Below are 20,847 nucleotides of genomic sequence, written 5' to 3'. Positions count from 1 at the left end.
GGAAGGGATGGGGGTTCTGAAATAAATAGGGAGAGAGGGGGAGGCGGATAGAAGATGGATAGAGGAGAAGATAGGTGGAGAGGAGACAGACAGGTCAAAGAGGCGGGGATGGAGCCAGTAAAGGTGAGTGTAGGTGGGGACTAAGGGAGGAGATAGGTCAGTCCAGGGAGGACGGACAGGTCCAGGGGGCGGGATGAGGTTAGTAAGTAGGAGATGGGGGTGGGGCTTGAGGTGGGAGGAGGGGATAGGTGGGAGGAAGGACAGATTAGGGAGGCAGGGACGAGCTGGGCTGGTTTTGGGATATGGTAGGGAGAGGGGAGATTTTGAAGCTTGTGAAGTCCACATTGATACCATTGGGCTGCAGGGTTCCCAAGCGGAATATGAGTTGCTGTTCCTGCAACCTTCGGGTGGCATTGTTGTGGCACTGCAGGAGGCCCAGGATGGACATGTCGTCTGAGGAATGGGAGGGGGAGTTGAAATGGTTCGCGACTGGGAGGTGCAGTTGTTTAGTGCGAACTGAGCGTAGGTGTTCTGCAAAGCGGTCCCCAAGCATCCCATGAACTACCACAAAGGTCAGTATGTGGGCTGACCCTTGAAAATTCACTCCAAAAACAGGGGTGGACTTATACACCAAGCATAATAGTGAATCCCTAGTGTATGGTTGTGGATGGCCACAATTTTGAAATGTCCTTGACATCTGGCACAAACAGTGGGCATGTCTTAAACTCCAAGCATCTGTTGCAATGCAGCACATCTTGCCTACCTGACCTCTTGCACTCAGTTAGTAGATACTTGTAATTATCATTTGTGAGGTGCAGACTTAAGGTTGACCACTTATGCGAACTTGGCATGAGCTGACTGAAAAGGGGCTTGGTTTATACACAGAGCATATTCAAACACTGGATTTTTGGAGGTAGCAAAATGGGGTCACCTTATATACTGCGTAAATTTGTACATCATGATTTACAGTATCTAGTGTTTAGTCTTGATCTTCAAAGCGACTGATGAAGTTTATGGGGCCCTCTTAACTTGGTGAAGCTTCATGAATTGTGTGAAACAAATATAGCTCCTGACAAAGGTGCAGAGAAAAATACATTGTTTGCTGGCTACGTGTGGATGGAAAAGCTAGCTACACCTGTTGGATTTAGTTCTCTAGGTGAACACTGGGACTTCTATTACCTAAGAGGTCATCAATGCTGCGAGATTGATCTCAGTTGGCAGCAGATTGAACTGGCAACAGTCGAAAATTGCAGCCCATGCTGAATACATGAAAACATATTTTTATTTTAAATACAAATACATCAGTGCTAAGCAACAGCAAAGAAATATTGGCCCTGCCTTCAGGCAGGACAGTTACCCTTCTGACTGTTGAAGTTTACTTTGTCTATTATAAAGTACTCAACCTTTGGGTAGAATCTTTCAGTTTGGTTGTGGGAGATGAGGGGATTGTTTAATCAGATGGGAATCCTGCCGCTTTCTTGACTCCACCCTGATTAAAATCTATGGTGGAAAGATCAAAGGATAGCTTTCCTGTCTGGCCACCAATTGCAAATAATGCCTACTAAAGAGCTGCATTTCATTGCTGTGGGTGCCAACCTAACAGTGGGCAAGAGAGTTTCACCAGGCAAGGAGCAAGATGCACAAATCCTGTTGGGGTTGCTTGGAGGCTCTTGGAAAAGCTGGGGAGCTCCTATCTATTTAATTACATGATTAGGGAACTCGGTATTGTACCCCTTCAATTCCACAAGTGTCTGTCCTTCATCCCACCAAACATCAGCTAACTGGCTTGCCAACATTCTTTATCTCTGGTGCATAATTAAATTCACTTAAGTTGGTTGCAGAGTGTATTTCTTGGAGCCAAAGAGTATGAATAATGAAAGTAAGAAGCAAAATATGTTAATGCTGCACAATGAATCTAAATCGAATAAAATGCAAACAAGAATGAATTACTTTTCACTTTTGCTGTAGTTGTTCTTTTGTACTGTACTGTATTGTTTCCAAGTTATTTGCAGAATCACAGTATTGTAATTATGCCAATATATTGTAGTGCAAAACCTGTGATAAATACCTTGCCTAACATGTAGTCTGTCATCTTAGCAGACAGATACTAAGAAAATCAGAGCAAGTCTATATAATTGGAACAGAAATGTGAGATTTTTTGAAAATCACGTAACTACTGGAGGTCCATGATATGGTGACCATTGTGCACTATATTGATGTATTATGTTCTGAGAAATAGGTAAATTATGTCAAGCCTCCCATGATTCATGTTTTTTGGCTATTACAGAAACAGAAGAAAAAAAGGCAATGCGATATTTGAAGTAAAAATCAGTTTTATTCTTTCATATTTCTCTACATCCCTTACTATGATTCATGTTATTGTTCTAAGTAAGCAGCTAAGATTTATACCTAAATTTAACACCAGTTGTTCACTTGACTTCCATAGCAAATCTTTCCAAGAGGCTTTGCTCTAAAGATTATCTTGGTGTTTATGAAACATAACACAATCTCAAGATTTCCAGTTGGTTACTGTTTAGGGACAGATTGGTCACGCTTAGCTGGAGAAAATGTGAATCAACAGGCTTGCATTATTATTGCTATCTGTTGACCCCTGGATGTCCCATATCAGAATGGTTGTGATGGATCCTTTGGTTGAATAGCACATCACCATTAAAATGACCAAAGTAGCACAGAATCACTGAGCTGTGGAATCTTATCTGAACATGGGTCATCACTTTTAAGAGGTGGAGGTGGGGTAAGGGAGAAAACAGCATCTCAAATTTTTAGACCATTTCTATCTGATCACCATTATTTTAAAATTAGGAATATTACATTCAGAAAAATGCAATTCATTCATAAAAAGTTTCATGAAAATGTACAAATTGTCATTGTACAAGGAGTCCCAAATTCAAAATTGGATGGAGCCTGTAATTCTATCAGTCAAGCCAAACTTTTCTTTCAAGTGTTTTCAGCTTGGGTTTTGTACTCGGTGGGTGCAAATCCCCAGAATAAGCCACCAATAATTCCTTAAGAGATCTTGTTCTGATAGCTAGGGTGTGGAATGCATATGACATATATTGGGGAACTCAACTGAGACTATGATTAAATCACATTTTGAGGATTCAACAATTTTACCTAGCATCTGGCACAAGATATACTGGATCTGAAAATGCTCAACACGGATATTGAATCCAAAAGAGCACTCCTCATTTTTATAAGCAGAGAATTCATTTCCCCAAAGGTCTGTTTAGAATGGAGAGGGGGCACAGAGAATTTCTATAGAGCAGGGATGAACAGAAAATACTAATTTCATTGTTCACCCCTGTACTTTGATAGTGAATAGTTCTAACCAAAAGATAATTTGATTAGCACTTGTAAGGAAGAGCCGCGCAGTCAATGCTTCATTCTGGTACTCTAAAAGAGCCTTTATTAATAACCATCTATTAAAACGTTACTATGGTCTTAATACATGAGCAGATGAAAATGTCAATTTTGCTGTGAAGAAGGTGACTTTGGATTTGATTTTAATTCAGACAGCAGTCTGGCTGGGGATTTTCTAGGTTGTTTTTGGATTTATTTAACAATCTGTATTCGTGTATCTTTTTATCCCTAACAAGAAGTTGATAGTTGAACCACGAAGATATGTAAGACCCTGCAATGAATTTTCAGCACTTCCAGTAGAGAGATGAGGTAAATGTCTTTTATAAGTTAAGCAATTAGAGCTTTATAAATGCTGTCATTAAAATAATCGCATTCAAGGAATTGACAATCAGTGTCTATCTTTACAATCAGAAACAAACATAGACATTTATTCTTCTGTATTTGGTTAAATTTTACATTAAAAGGGACTTTTTTTAATTACAAAAATGTAAGTTTGCTGTTACACCTTTTTCAATACTGTTTTATAGCTTCTCTTTTTGGGTGAGATAGATTTTGGCAGTGCATCACCACATTGACAAAAAGGAAAAAACAGCTGCAATTTTCTGCTTGAATATCTCACTGACTAAGTCCATTGATCATCCTTTCTGTTTGTGCAGGAGAAGTGTTTTTCTCACTAATAACTCATACCTTCTCCTATACTTTTGTTGTTGGTCAGGTCTTTGCGTAATTCCTTAGAGAGAGCACTAGATTGAAGTTATTTTATGCTTGAGCTCCCATGGTCCCAATTTTAAAATCTTCATGTCAATTTTCACACATCACTGTCGAGTACTGAACGTTATGGAATTTTCAGCAGAGGCTAGAGAGACAATTTATACATGACCTGGGCCGATCAGAGCACTCAACATAAGGTGAAAGGTGAACGTGTAATTAATGTTGGTTTAGAGATATGATGGCAGATTCAGGCCCCCCAAAAACTAACCACTGACAAATTACTCTTGTGGTATTTTGACAAAATAAATCCTTCAGCTCTTATGCTGTTGCCACTGGAGTTTTCATTTTGTTTAAAACGAGTGCTGTCTATTACATCTGTAAACCTGCAAAATCATGCAAGCACTTAAAGACATCCATGACATCACCATTCAGAGTTTTTGATATATTGACCACTTTAACCCACCGCTCTGTGGTGTCTGAGAAGTGATCACCTTTGTTGTAAATAATCAATTCTTATTAGAGTGATTTGATGGTCATTTTTCCCTTTGTTGTAAAACTTAATGTACACTAGATTGCTGACATCATGTTTAATATATAGTTGGTATATCATAAGATGTTTTTAGTATGTAAATTGAATCATTTAAAATTATAATGGCATTTAGTAGTCTGTAATATGAAAAAAATACCCAGGCTGGATAGATTACTATGCGCAGTTCATGGCCAAAGCAGAGGAATAAGCCTACAACTATGAAAATCCTTGCTAGTGGATAAAAGCAGCTCTCTCCATGCCTCCAGTGAAAATTCCTTGACGTAATATCACCTTTGCTGTAACATGTTATTTATGGTTACTTCATTAATTGAGAAACTGTAATATTCTTTAAGCAAGTTTTTTCTTGCACGCCTCCCAGAAAGAAGACCCGCAATTGTGTCTTGTGAAGAACAGACCTGTTCTCAATCTGTTAGATTGGAGACATGATTCATTTTCTTACAAGGTTTGCTGGTGACTATAATCAATTGTTCAGTCAATCTCTTGATTATGGATCAGACAAATTCAATTTAGAATGCATGTATATTCATCTGATTTCTTTTGCTATTTAAGACCATTGCTTATCTGAACAGCAAGAGGCCATATTTGTATTTAGTGGAAATAAAATACTGTGGATGTTGGAGGCCTGAAATAAAATCAGAAAGTGCTGAACGAACTCAGCATGGCATCTGAAAAAGACTCATAATAGATTTGAAATATTAGCTTTATTTTTCTGCAAAATTGCTGCTGGATCATCAGTCAGAGCATCAAGTATTGGAGTTGTGACGTATTATTGCAGCTGTACGAGATGTTGGCGAGGTCACATTTGGAGTACTGCATGCAGTTCTTGTCGCCCTAATATAGAAAGGATATTATCAAACTAGAAAGAATGCAGAAAAGCTGGAAAGGAAAGTTTGAGTTATAAGAAGAGGTTGAATAGGCTGGGACTTTTTTCCCTGGAGCGTAGGAGACTGAGGTGTCACCTTATAGAGGTCTATAAAATCGCAAGAGGCATAGATACGGTAGAGAGCCAACAGCTTTTCCCTGTGGTAGGGGAGTCTAAAACTAGATTGCATAGGTTGAAGGTGAGAGGGGAGAGATACGAAAGTGTCCAGAGGGGCAATCTTTTCACATAGAGGGTGGTGGGTGTCTGGAACGGTCTGCCACAGTTTGTGGTGGAAGTGAGTATAATTTTGTCATTTAAGAAACAATTAGACAGGTACATGAAGAGATAGGTATGGAGGGATATGAACCAAATGCAGACAAACAGGACTAATTTAATTGTGAAAATTGGCCGGCAAGGGTAAATTGGGCTGAAGCACCTGTTTCCATGCTGCAGACCTCTATGACTCTATGACCTGTTGACTTTCTCTGGCACTTTGCTATTTTTTTAATTTAGTGAATATTTGATATAAACAAAGTAGATAAAGCAAGACAAGATTTAACATTGGCAAGAAAAGCTAATAGACTATTTCTGTACACTTGGTTCTTCTCTAAAGATTTCCTAAAAATTGAATGAGAACAAAGTAGAAAAAATAAGGTGTATCAGAATTTAAGCCAATAAAGGTCATTTATGAAAGGTTTTGAGCAATTCAGAAAGAGAATGTTTTCCTTCAGGACAGCCTTGAGTTACAATTATTTTGAAGCAACATCGGAACAGTGGGTGGAGTTTTGACCCAAACTACACATACAGTAGTCATTGATTGGTACCACGCAGTATCATATAGGTAAAGTTTCCATAACCCCAGAGCTGCTGCCTCATGAGAGAAAGTTTAAACTGTGGATGACCATGCATCAGGTATGGACGAGGTTGAGAAGACAAGACGTCCATGGTAACTTCAGCTGCTGTAAGAATTGAACCCACGCTGTTCACATCACAAACCAGTTGTCAAGCCAACTGAGCTAATTGACCCACCCTGTATAGTATAAGTGGCTGAAGAATATGGTCCAACAGCATAGAATTCATGGTGGGCCTGTGACTCATAGCAAGCATTCCTCTGATCAGCAGGCCTGCTCCAAATAGTTCAGCTGCCTGGGCATAATGGAGCAAATGTAGATGAGTAGGGATAAATGTCAGAGAAGTTGTGATTGACATGTCTCATGTGATTGAAATAGACTACAGGGACAGTCTACCACTAACATTTTCGCTGTACTGAATATCACGTGCTGGGCTAAGTAACATTAAGCATTCTCCTAGAACATTTTAATTGTATATGTGTAACCTTTCATGAGACCATCATCAATTGAATGGTGTACCTAAGAAGGGAAGGTTGTTATTTTATGAATTTGAAAATGGTATGTGATCCATGGAAGAATATATTGCATCTCAATGCATGATTCATAGGGGATACACATTCTGCTTTCATTCTGAAGCAATATAGTGCTGCTGTTCCTTGAGAGAGAAATAAAAATGGATGATTATCTCTCAGGAGATGTGGGTTATGCAACGCCACCATTGCTAATGATACCTCTACACGATTCCACACTCTGGAAAACAGCTACAAGAAGGTGTATGGGTGAGCTAGATGTTGTGTTTGATTAATCTTGTCTGATCACAGATCCTGGTGTACCATTTGATTGCTTTAACCTCTGGATGGATTAAAGAGTCAAGTGAATGACCATTGATTCTCAGAGAGAAAATTTTAAAGAGAGACTAGATATTTGCTCTGAGCCATGCTACATGTATACTAAAAGTTGTAAGATATTTTAAGTCATGTACATAAATTGTTTGAATTTAGAACTATTTCTACATGGCTCTGAGCTATCTAAGATATATAGCGACTCAATTGAAACAGAACATGAGAGTTTTCTCTGAAAAGACATTTGAGGTACTTCTTAAGAGGTTTTATCCACTTGGGTGGGTAGGTGTCTTATGTTATCTGCTCAAAATGGTGTGTAAATTGTTAGCATTGTACTGTACAATTTTTAAATTATTATTCTTTCACAGAATGTGGGCATGTTGTCTCGGCCAGTGTTTGTAGTTCATTAAATTTATGTGGCAGAAGGTGAGATACAACAAATCTAATACTAATATTGTCAAAGTAGAAAGCAGCCATCCAAGATCATTGAGATATTAGATCTATTTAAAAAGAATATACATTTCTGAGAATACATAATACATACTGTCTCCAAAAATGCACTGTTTATTAACTTCCAGTGAAGTTTGTACTCACTAATTTTGGGGACATAATTGGAACAAGCTAAGTGGTATTTCAATTCTTGTTAGCCATTATCAGCACCAAGACCTTCAGGCCAGAAAATGCATAGATAAAACACAGAGCAAATTCCTCTTTACATTGTCCTACCTTGTGTCTATTATTAATTTCTGAAATGTACTCCCAAGGTTACTCACTAATGCCTTTTCGGGAAGGAAACTAGTTTGCCCTACATGTGACTCCAGACCCACAGCAATATGGTTGACTCTTTACTGCCCGAGAAATTAGGAATGGGCAATAAACGTTTGTCTAGCCAGCAATACTCTCATCCTGTGAATAAATTTTAAAAAAAAACTAATACTGTTATGACTATCCCCACTTCCCAGACTTTGTGCCATTACCAATTAATTGCTTAAATATCTAGGATCATGGCTAGATTTATACTGCACACCTCCACTCATCAACCCAAAGTCTAACGACTAATAGGAGAGTGTTCAAAACAATTTAAAACAAAGCATTTGAGTATGCTTTTGAGTTAACATTACGTTTAGAGCTACAGGTGAATCACAGTATTTAGCACTGGTGTACATTGTATTCCTTTGAAGTCTAAGCCTGAAGAAAGTTCTTGACTTTGTCTTCTCAAACAGTCTTCTCAAATCCAATCTCAATGGGTCATCAAACCACCCAATAAAAGTTTATTGCAGCTTTGGGACATTCTGCCTTTAAGGCAGCATCAAAGACCAAGACACAGGGCTGAGATCAAAAACAGAAATTGCTGGAAAAGTTCAGCAGATCTGGCAGCAGCTGTGGAGAGAAATCTGAGTTAATGTTTCGGGTCCAGTGACACTTCTTCAGGGCTGAGGTCATCTGGAGAAGTGAAGATTACAAAAACATATCTCTTATTTAAACAAAAACATCAGTACAGCTTTAAAACTTGCTAATAGCTGCAGAAACCTCAAAATTGAGTACTTGGTATGAAGGAAACCTCTCTGAAAAGATAACATCTCCTGGAAAAAAGAATGCCAGAACACTGATACAATTAAGGCAAATCTTTTACAGACTGTAATAGGGGGAACAGTGTTTATTTAAAAAAAAACAATACGAGCAGTTAAAACCCACTATCAGCTAGGGGAAGAATCCAAATTTAGTACTCATGACAATATTACTGAATACCCAAAGCAAATTTAAAGGAAGTTTCGAGAAAGTTTTGTTGCCACCCAGAAAAATACTAGGTTGCAGAATATAGTTAGGAATTCTGATAATGAGTTCAGAACTACTTACTCAACAACAATACATCATTTACTGAACTTCTTCAATCGAATGAAGATCTCAATCTAGAACAAGCAGTCCAAATAACAATAGATGCAGAGTCTTGAAGACTGTTCAATAAGCATTTTACAGCAAAGGTGCCACTTAATGCGAAATATTTTACAGTGTATATTGACTACCTATAGCTCAATAAATCACCCGAACTGAAGAGATAGACTTCTTATCTGAACAATATGCATGTGACAAGATCAACCCAAAATTCTTAGCAATACTGAGCTTGCATTGTGTTTGTAAAATCCCACATCAGTGAAAACAAAGCTGTCCGGTCATCTGCCAACAATGTACTCATTGCTACATAAGAGGTCACTGCTTGAAGATGTCCTACAGTCCAAAGAACATACTGAGCAGTGAATCGAATCATTCCCAGTCCATTTTGTACCGTAATGTACAGAACAGAACTTTGAAGAAAAATACACAGCAAGGGAACAAGGTTATTTGCATGAACAACAGTCGCTCCAGAACTTAGCAATGGTATCTGACACTATTGATGGAGCAGGACAGTACAGTTACATTATAATTCTCCTAAACTCCTGTAGTTACATCAATACAAGCTTCTTCAGTCTGATTAATTAAATCTCTATCTAACAACAGAAAGCCAACAAAATCACCAACCTTACCTCAAATGTTTCTGTACCTTGTCATACTCCTTTCTTACCCACAATCGACAGAGATAAATCAAGTCAAAGACTTGGGAAGGATGGGAGAGATAAAGACAAAATACAAAGTAAATGTAAAAAGAAATAATCTCAGTAATCATTTTCAAATGTATATACAAGTTACTCAATGTTAATGACAGAGGAGAGAAGGGAGGGGTGTTTCGTAAGGGCTTCAGGACCTTGGAGCTATTTTGCATTGATGTCATGGAGCTGTATGTTACTGGGTAGAAATAGCACAACATGGGCAGAGCTTGAACACTCTAGTTTGGAAGATCATGTCAGTGCACGGACGTAGAAACATAGACACATGGAACATAGGAGCAGGAGGAGGCCATTTGGCCCTTTGAGCCTTTTCCGCTATTCATCACGATCATGGCTGATCATCCAACTCAATAGCTTAATCCTGCTTTCTCCCCGTAACCTTTGATCCCATTTTAACCTTTGATCCCATTTTTTCCCAAGTGCTATATCTAGCTGCCTGTTGAATACATTCAATGTTTTGGCATCAACTACTTTCTGAGGTAATGAATTCCACGGGCTCACCATCCTTTGGGTGAAGAAATGTCCCCTCATCTCTGTCCTGAATGGTCTACCCCGAATCCTCAGACTGTGACCCTTGGTTCTGGGCACACCCATCATCAGGAACATCCTCCCTGCATCTACCCTGTCTAGTCCTGTTCGAATTTATGAACATATGATAAAGCTGATGTTTCGGGTCTGGAGGTACAGACCCGAAACATCAGCTTTCCTGCTCCTCTGATGCTGCCTGGCCTGCTGTGTTCATCCAGCTCCACACCTTGTTATCTCAGAGTCCAGCATCGGCAGTTCCTCTCTCATGAAGATGGATTAGTCTTCATATCATATAACTATGCATCACCAAACCCTATGATCAACATGCGACCATGCCTCAAAAGTATTTACTGCTTGTCAAATATTTTATAACATCCTGAGATTGTGAAAGATATAACATACGTGTAATCGTTTCTTTCATACAATGACAACGGCACAGAAGAAAGACATTGTTGATAAGGTTGATGCTGATGTTTGCACACATTTGACAGGGGAGGCCATCACTGCCAAAACCAATCTCTTTCCTTGGTCTATGTCAACGTGTGTGCATCTAGGAATTCCTTGGTAGAAAATTGTAGGCAGTCTAAGGTTGACCACCAACAGAATTCTCTTTAATTTATTTTTCTATGTGGACTTTCAAGGTCAATGCACAACTGCGACGTCCCGAACCATGCATCTTAGAGGGAACGTTGTGCACGAGTGGAAACCATTGAGAAAAGCTGATGGGAAAAACCAAATGCAAATGGTGTCTCCTTACTGACAGCATGGTCTCATTATAACACACACAGTCTTCAGCCAGAAGTATGAATACAAAATCATACGGAGGCATCTAAATCAAAGCATTAGCTCCTCCTGGATTATGTCATTGTTTGGGAATAAGATTTGAGTAATGCCTAGTGTGCCTGCTGGACCAGTTTTTAACATGTTCCATGGCTGATGAGCATTCATGTACCACCAAGACTCCACAAGGCCCAAAAATCCAAGGTGAGAAAGATCAATGTCTCAGCTCAACCCAAAGAGAGGAATTCCGAAGTGCCTCTCGCGATCACGCATCCAACTCAATTCCAGGATACCGGGATCAAATAAATTCCTCTGTACTCGACACCTCAGTCCAGTTCAAGCATCAGCATCACTAGTACTGGGTCAATCAATACAATGTTAAAATATGTGATCTCCTGGAACAATAAAGGAACAGTTGTGCTATTACTTTGGAATAAAAATGCACTTAGAAAGGAAAATAAATAATCGTATTAGGAAGACGAAGCATTCAAAATAATGTCTCCAAGAACATTAAATTTCAGAAATGGATCAAACAAAACACAGAATTGGACATTTTGAAGAAAACTAACCTTAAATGTATGGTTTAGCTTCCAAACTACATACTAAATTGAAGCATAACAAGTTAATACACTTTATATGCAACGTAACTGTTGTTACAGCTTGCCAAGGGATAAAAGAAGTGACAAATACATTAACATACTAAAAACTTTTGACAATGACTTCAACTTCAGACTAAAAGAGGAATATTTGATAAAAGAGTTCAGCATCCTGGGGAGCCTGGAGGTAATTTATTTAATGATCTGTACAGATTTGTGGAAAAGCACAACAATTGTCATTTGAAGACAGATACATAAGATACTGAATTGTTGTTGGAATTGTTGATGATTCTTTCTCAGGTTTATTATGATCAAAAGATTTATCTAGAGAAAGCCATACAGATGGTAATTTACCTCCATGGAACTATCACTGTTGACAAATTTGGAATGGGGGAAACAAGTGTGGATAAGAAATCTGAGCAAGAAAGGTACAGACATCTAAGGAGCTGCACACCTGCAGCAATTGTGTATTGTTCACACAATGGAAGGAGCTCCAAAAAGGAACTCTAGAAATCTCATCTTGTTGTAGATAGTCTACTCCTGAAATCTTGCAACATTACTTGATAAATGGTCCAAGAAAACCATAAAGGGATGTCATAGCAAAATGAAGCTACAAATAGAGTCATAGAGACCTACAACACAGTAAAAGGCCCTTTGGTCCATCATGTCCATGCCAACCAAAAACAAACACCTACTATCTTAATCCCATTTTCTAGCCCAATTTCCCGTCTGACTATCGGGAAGAAAATCAATGACAACTCTTCTCAATCCAGCAAATCTCCAGTTTTCCAAAAGTGAAAAGAACACATTTCAGGAGAATAACAACATCTCCAGACTGTCTGAATTTTTAAAGTCAGAGACTTGGTGGGGGCATGGGAGTGGTAAATAGTGTAGTGGTAAATGTAATTATATGCATAAATGTATAATATTAATAATGGGGTATGAACTAAAGCTTGACAAGAGATGTATTTATTTTTGAAAAGGTCTGAAAGGACTAAGGAATGCTGTAAGTACCGCCCACTTTGGGGCTGTAATATGGACTTGATGGGAGAACAGCTTGGACCTTGCAGGAATAACAGATAACATCTAATTCTTCTTCATAGTCTCTGTAACAATGTCTATCACATTAGTGAAACATGTTGCTCATAAGCTACTCATTCAGTGCAGGTACTTCTTCCAGTTAGGCCAGTTAGAGGTGTTTCTGCTGCCATACTAGACTATAGTTGCCCTATAGATCCCTATACTGTGAAGATGATGGCAAGCCTACCACAGGGTGAGGTGTGGACCCAGTTTAGCTGCATACGACATATTCTAACCACCATTTATGTTGAAGGAGAGAATTATATTGAACAATTCCCAAACCATGGCAAACCGCACTCTCAAAACCCACCATTGATGAGGAGGTATATTGCTGGAACAGCTGTACCAACTCAGGCCTCTACAAACTACAGTAGCAAGGGTTAGACAACAAAGTCATCTATCAATCAAGAAAGGTCTGAAAGAACAGAGCAGTTGTTGTTATCACACTCGTGGACTGCAGTGGGACCCACCCTTTGTATGAGCAACATGTAAAAGTTGCCTCTGCTGTATTCTTTGGATTCAATGGATGGACTATTAATAAATCCTGGTGTCCTCCTTGAAGACCAGCTCCATAAGCGTTTAAGAGAAACACCAGCAAAATTAACTCTTCAATGGACAGAACACTGTGTCTTAATGGTTCAAAAATGTCTTCCTTACCAGGCCCTGTTTTGTCAACTCTCAGTATTTCAGAGGAGGACAAAGAAAACACTTCAAAGAAACTCTGAAGCTCTGCTTGAAGCACAACGGTACGAACATTAATGACGGGGAGGAGCTTGCTGGTAATTTCTCAAAATGGTGACAACTTGCCAAACAAGTTGCCTCACACTTCGAGCTCTAAAGCCTGAATGAAGAGGCAGAGTGGTGGCAGAGAAGAAAAGGAAAGTTAGCAAATCCTGCAATCTGGATCCCACTCACTTGTGGCTGGTCCTGTCCCTCCCCCATGTTCAGGGCTCTGTGTTCAGTCATATAAAGATCCATGGAAGAAACCCATGACCCTGAACAGATACCAACCTCGAATTGAGGGACAGCCATCACCGCCAGATATGATCACCAAATAGAGCTCTGACCAAACTCTGATCGCATGACCTGCCAGTCTGACTGAAGTCTTGCAAAGCTACTTGATAAATGGTCCAAGAAATCCTGACAGTGGATGGTTGGTAAGATACAAAAAGGTTTGATTATTTTTCCATTGTCCAGAGAGGACATTAAGCTTGTGGAGTTGTGAAAACGTTAAATAATTTCGAAAATTTATCTAAAGTACTATTATCAGTAAACAAAATATTGGACACGGCAATGATAAAGACATATAATTCCTGTAAAAATTTTACTACTGTGGAAATAGTTAGACTCCTGTGGATTAACTTACATATCCTACAGCCAATATTTAATATCTGCGCATTCTTATAATGCAGTGATCTCATTGAGGGTCAGGTGACATTATGAACTGAGTAAAAAGCTTATGCATTCTGTAACTGTCATCTGAACTGTGAGATGAGATTACAGCCTTGAAATGACACCCATTTTGTTGCTGTCTGTCACTTTCCTAGTGGACTCTGAGAATGGTAATCTCGAAGCTTTAATGTGTGATCATGCCCATACTCAGTGTTCAAAATTTTTTTTATATGTAATCACTTTGAGTATTTTGCATTCCAGCCTTTAGACTCATCACTGGGGAAAAAACAGTTAGCTCATATTGTTCGCAATTCGCAATGTGGTACAGGACAGCAACATGCGCTTTATAATAATCACTGCAATTCTCACAGTATTCAAATTCTGCCTTTTCTTTTGCTATTATGGCTTTTGTGGGGGCAGTAATAAATTGGAGATTTCAGTGATCTGAGAGTCAAGAATATTTTTTCAAATGGCTTTGAAAGAAGTTACATCTTTATACTTTGCTGGCAGATGCAAGACAATAACACGGTCTCAAACCTTACCAGAAAATATGTTAAATTCTGAGATTATATAGTATGATATAATATTAAATTACACTTTGTGATGTCATGACTTTTGAACTTTTGGTATTCAAATGTGTATATAGACGTGTGTATAAAATATACATTAATAAGATACTCCGCTGTTTGTGCCAATATAGTACCATGTGGTTAATGTAAATATAAAATAGTGGAAGATTATTTTATTTGTGCCAGGGGCGTTTTTGAAATCTGCCATACAATGTTTCTAACTTAATCAGTCTGACTGAAATCTTGCAAAGCTACTTGATAAATGGTCCAAGAAATCCTGACAGTGGATGGTTGGTAAGGTACAAAAAGGTCCGAGTATTTTCCCATTAATCATCCTGCATTTGCATACCAGTCAGGTGTATTTCTTCAGAGAAAAAGAAACTGAACTGAATCAATAACAAAAGCCCCTCCTCATGTGTTCAGAAGTGCTGATACCATGATGCCATGCTCAACTGTGTAATAAAGGAGCTGTTCTTAAATTACTCCAGTTCAATTAAGCCTTCAACAGAGATTGTCTCGGTTAACCTTATACTGTGGGGCGATGTGGGACTTTACACAGTCACTGTAATGATTTGAAACGAATTTTGTTTAAACTGCAGTCTGGAATGAAAAATAACAGCTTCCTGATTATTCTCTTAATGTTGCGACACTAAGCTCATTGGTTGCTAGGAATAATTATTGTATCCAGGATGTCAGGTAGTGGCAAATTGTGGTCAGATGTCACACTACTGTCTCAGTTGTGAAATTATTGTTAGGTTTAAAACCAGTCGATCGTCAGTCTTCCGAGTAATCTGATTTGTCTGTTTGACAGGTGGGGTAAGACCATTGCATTAGACAGGTCTGCCTGGCTGGAGCACCTTTCAGACACTTCACTTCACCTGCCGAAATGTCCTTTCATCAAATATTGCAATCAACTGCAGCTAATTGGAAGGTGATGACAGCACAAACAGGCATTCAATTCACACCAACTTCTCTGTCGTGTAGTTTGCTGCAGGTACAATGATCACTGACCCTACAGGAGAAAGGGCCACTAGTGAGTGAGTCTTGATTTTAAAAAATAAACGCACAAAACTTTATTGCCTGGGCCTGTTCTGAAAACAAAAGCAGTCAGCAAAGGTTACACAGTCATTTATAAGTGCAGAGTTTCAGTGCAAATTCTGCAGTTTGAATTTAAACAGGAGCATTTAGTTTGGTGGTATATAGACAGAGCAAATGGTTCCTATTTGGAACACAAGACCATATTAGATTACAGGTAGTTGCTAGCTGCCAGGACTTAATACTTAGTGTAGTTTTCACCTGTTGTTATACATACAGATAATTTTAGCAAGTAATTCCAATAGAAATGTTATATGTGGTTGGACTGAAAGGAAAGCTTTCTTGCTGTTGTGCTTAACTGCTGTTCAATCCATTTTGCAGACAGAGGCTTAGTTACAGCAGAGTCCTCAATTCATAGGTCTGAACAAGCCTGCACAAAGCAGTTTATTATGTTAGAGCATCTATGTTGGGTCTGGAACAAAAGCCAATAGCTTGCCTTCCATTCTTAAAATGGTTTTGCATAATGTCAGCTGGGCTGTTGATCCAGATTACATGTGTTAGATGACGCAGCATGATTTTTCATAAGGACCTTCAATAGTGTGCACAGTTGATACATTTAGGAAAGTGACACACTTTACAAATTCCTGAATATTTAGCACAAAATGTTGGAGTTGGATTTATTCAAAAAGAAAATAATTCTTTTCTTTAGCCTCTACTTTCTTTTTCTCAAACCAAGATTTTTGTCATATCTTGTGATTTCTCTCATGCAGGAATGTTACCATTTAACTTAGTCAGATTGAAAAGAAAATATGAGGTGTTGGAGGAATTTAGACTCTTTCTTTCTTACATGGGTAGTGCCTATAGATATTCCAATGTGGGAGTATGTTTTGGAAAAATGCATAAATTTACTTTCCATAGAATAGAATCCCTACAGTGTGGAAACAGGCCCTTCAACCCGACAAGTCCACACCGACCCTCCAAAGACCATCCCACCCAGACCCATCCCCCTACCCCTTTCCCTGTAACCCTACATTTCCCATGGCTACTGGACACTACAGGGTAATTTAGTATGGCCAATCCATCTAACCTGCACATTTTTGGACTGTGGGACGAAACCGGAGCACCCGGAGAAAACCCACGCAGACACGGGGAGAATGTGCAAACTCCACACAGACAGTTGCCCGAGGGTGGAATTGAACCCAGGTCAGGAGGTCGAGGATCCATTACAAATGGTGGGGGAGAAGGGGGGAGCTGAGACCTAGGTCTTGGAGTTTGGAGATGAGTTTGCTTGGAATTCTGGTGTTGAAGGCAGACCTGTAATCAAATAAGTAAGAGCCTGAGTAGGTATCCTTGCTATCCAAATGTTCCGGGGATGAGTGTAGGGCCTGGGAGATGGCATCTGCCATGGACCTTTTACGTCTGTAGGCAAATTGCAAAGGATCAAGGCAATTTGGTAGGCTGGAGTTGATGTGAGCCATGACTAACTCCTTGAAGCACTTCAAAATAATGGAGGTCAGAACCAACGGGTGGTAGTCACTCAACAGGTTGAGGCACGCTGCGTGATTTTTCTTTGGCACCTGGATGATGGTGGTCCTCTTGAAGCAGTTGGGGACTTTAGATCATAGTAAGAAGAAGTTAATGTTAATCTGTTTAAATGATGATCATTACTATTGACATAGAGGGAGGAATTTCTCATGAATCAATTTCAGGTGTGTTTTCACCCATTACAATTTCAGAATCCTTTATTGTGGTGATGTTAGGGTAGAATATAACAGACAGAGAATGACAAATTTACTGAGTTTTGTGATATTCTTAAAACATTTTTTTGACTGCAGCTTGCAGAATTATCTATGATGTACCTAGCATTTTCAGCTTTTCAGTATACTGATGTTCTCAATGTTTTGCTTAGCAATCATTAATAATTTTGTCATAAGTTCTTAAAATCCCACAATGTTTTTTTATCTCTGTTGACTTTTAATAATATACATCTTGCTTCCTTTTGAGGTCCCCAGCATTACAGATGTCAATCTTTAACAAATTTGATTCACTGTATGACATCAGGAAATGACTGAAGACGCAGGACACTGTAAAGGCTATGGGTCCTGACAACAGTCTGTGAATAGTACTGAAGATGTTTTCTCCTGACCTAGCCACACTCCTGGTCAAACTGCTCTAGTATAGCTTTAACACTGGCATCTACCCGAAAATGAGGAAAATTGAAGTAAAAACAGGAAGTGCTGAAAATGCTTTCTTTTAATGAGGAGAGTTGCCCAGGTTTGTCCTGTGAACAAGAAGCAAGAAAAATCCAATCCAATCAGCAACCTATCAGTCTACTCTTGATCATCAGCAAAGTGACTGAAAGGTTGTTGACAGTGCTATCAAGCAGTGCTTGCAAAGGAATAACCGACTAACTGATGCTCAGTTTGGGTTCAGGCCAGGAACCTCAACTCCTGACCTCATCATAGCCTTGGTCCGAATATGGACAAAAGAGCTGGGCTCCTGAAGTGAGGTGACAGTGACTGCCCTCGATATCAAGGCTGCACTTGACTGAGTGTTGCATCAAAAAGTCCCATAAAATCTGGAGAGAATGGGAATCAGGGAGAGCTGGTTGGAGCCATATTTGGCATGAAGGAAGATGGTTGGAGATCAATCATCCTGACTCCAGATATCACTGCAGGAATTCCTCAGGGTAATGTCCTAAGTCCAACCTTCTTCAACATTTTTTCCTTCCAGAGAAGGTGTGAACATCTTCACTGATGGTTGCACAATGCTCAGCACCAATTATGTCTCCTCACATACTGAAGCAATCTCTGTCCAACTACAGCAAGACCTGGATAAAATCCAAGCTTGGGCTGAAAAGTGGCAAATAACATTCGCACCACACAAATGCTAAGCAATGACAATCTCCATAACAGACAATCTAACCATTGCCCTTGACTATCAATCATCACTCAATTCCCATTGACCAGAACTAAATTCAACCAGCTGTATAGTGGCTACAAGAGCAGATCAGAAGATGGGCATCTACAAAGGGTACTTCATCTCCTGACTGTCAACATCCTGCAACTTTACATGGACCACAAACTGGACTTGAAACTGGATTAGCCATATAACTATGTGACCACAAGAGCAGGCCAGAGACTAGGAATCCCACACCTTAAAAGCATAGTGGCAGCAGTGTGTACCATCCACAAGATACACTGTTATAACTCACCAAGCATCCTACTCACAGCACTTTTACCACACAGAAGGACAAGTGCAGCAACTGCATAGAAACATAACCAACTCTAAGTTCCCGTCCAAGCCATTTACATCCTGATTTGCAACCAAATCATCATTCCTTCAGTCTTACTGGATCAAAATTCCAGAAATCTCTTCCTCACCTTCCACCTAAAACGTCCACAGCAGTTCAGGAAGGCAGCTCACCACTAACTTCTCCAAGGCGATTTGGGAAATAAATGCTGGCCCAGCAGCAATATCAACATTTCATGAACAAATGGCAAAAAAAGCATCGAAGCATAATTAAACTAAATATTTACTATATGCAGAATAATTATAATTTACATGAGATAATACTTGTTTGCTTTTCCATTGATTTTTCACTGCTCCCTTTCTAAAGATTATTAGTATGTGGTACGATGTGTTTTCAATGTCCCCACAGCCTTCTAATGCCTCTGATGCAAAATAATCATCTTTACCAGAATGTGAATGCTAGAATGTTGACAGAGATGTGTGTGCACCTTTTTCTGAGGAGGAGGGTACTGCATGGTGTTGGAAGGGTAGATGGCACCTAAGGTGTGCCTCAGGAAAGTGTGTGAGTAACTATGGAACTGACATGGAGGTACAAGGAGAAATGGGGAGTAGTAGGGCATTGAGAAATGGAGGCTCTGCAATGAGGAGTAGGTGGGATGAGGGAGGTATAAGAAGTTAGGGTTAAAGCATCTAATAACTCTGTAAAATCACTGAGACTCCCAGGGAAATGAGACCGACCTTCTATAAACCCACTTTGGTACTCACCAGCCCCAGTTGCTGTCTACACTCTGCTTCCAGAGTTATTCTGGCCCCAGCCATGGGGTGGGGATTGCACGTTTGGGAGTACTTTCATAAAGCTTGGTCAGGAAATTTCACGACTCAAGTGATCTCCCTCAGGAGCAATAATCCAGCCCCTACTCTCAGGCTGTTGCCAAGGAGATCACATGTTAGTTTGCTCTGAAATATTGGGGAAAGGATTTTGAAAGCCAGCAAGAGTCTAATCAAAGGGGTCAAAGCTAATGGAGGGATAATGAGGTTGAGTGCACTGCAGCAGAAAACTGGGTTGCATTGAAGGGAAAATTCCAAACTCAAGCACTTACTGTTCGACAGCAATCTAGAGATAGGTCAGAGTTTTACTGCTTCAGATGCTCACAGTCCACAGCCCTTGCAAAGGACAATGAGAAAAAAATGAGTTACAATAATTATGGCCTCTTATTAAACTTTGTTGTCCAACAGTTAGTACACCTGCTGTGCCCAGTTCTGTATGTGGAACGGAACTTGCTGAGAAAGATCTTAAGCATGTATTTTTGGGCACGATCCCAATGGCTTGTGTCTTGCTGTGCTAGTTCTGTATCTCAGCAAACTTTAATTCAACTGAGTCCAACATGCCATTTGAACTTGGCAAGAGAATGTGGGAACCTGGGTACACACTGAGTGCGTACAAGAACTCTCACCACGTTGCTATATTAATATTTACAATATGCTATTGTAACAAATACTTTCCTGTTTCGGGGCAGGACACTTTGGGAGAATGCACATTTAACAAATAGTGCTGAATTGTCATATTTACCAGTGCAGTCACTAGAGAGAGCAGAAAATTCAGCAATCTTCCATTTTTTTCTTTTCCCTCTGTAGTGTTCTCTCCTGAAATAATTGACCTAGAAATCTGGCCCACTTTCTGTTGATATGCAGCCTTCAAAGCCAGGCATACTTGGTAAGAAATGCATGCTCATCACAAACCAGGGGTGCACTGCCCACTGGAGTGTTAAAAGTGCAAAAATATCACCTTGCAGTAATCACTCTGAAACAGAAATC

The sequence above is a fragment of the Rhincodon typus genome, chromosome 33, assembly GCF_021869965.1.
Source record: "Rhincodon typus isolate 14 chromosome 33, sRhiTyp1.1, whole genome shotgun sequence".
In the NCBI taxonomy this organism is placed as follows: Eukaryota; Metazoa; Chordata; class Chondrichthyes; order Orectolobiformes; family Rhincodontidae; genus Rhincodon; species Rhincodon typus.
Note: the sequence above shows the minus strand (reverse complement) of the source record.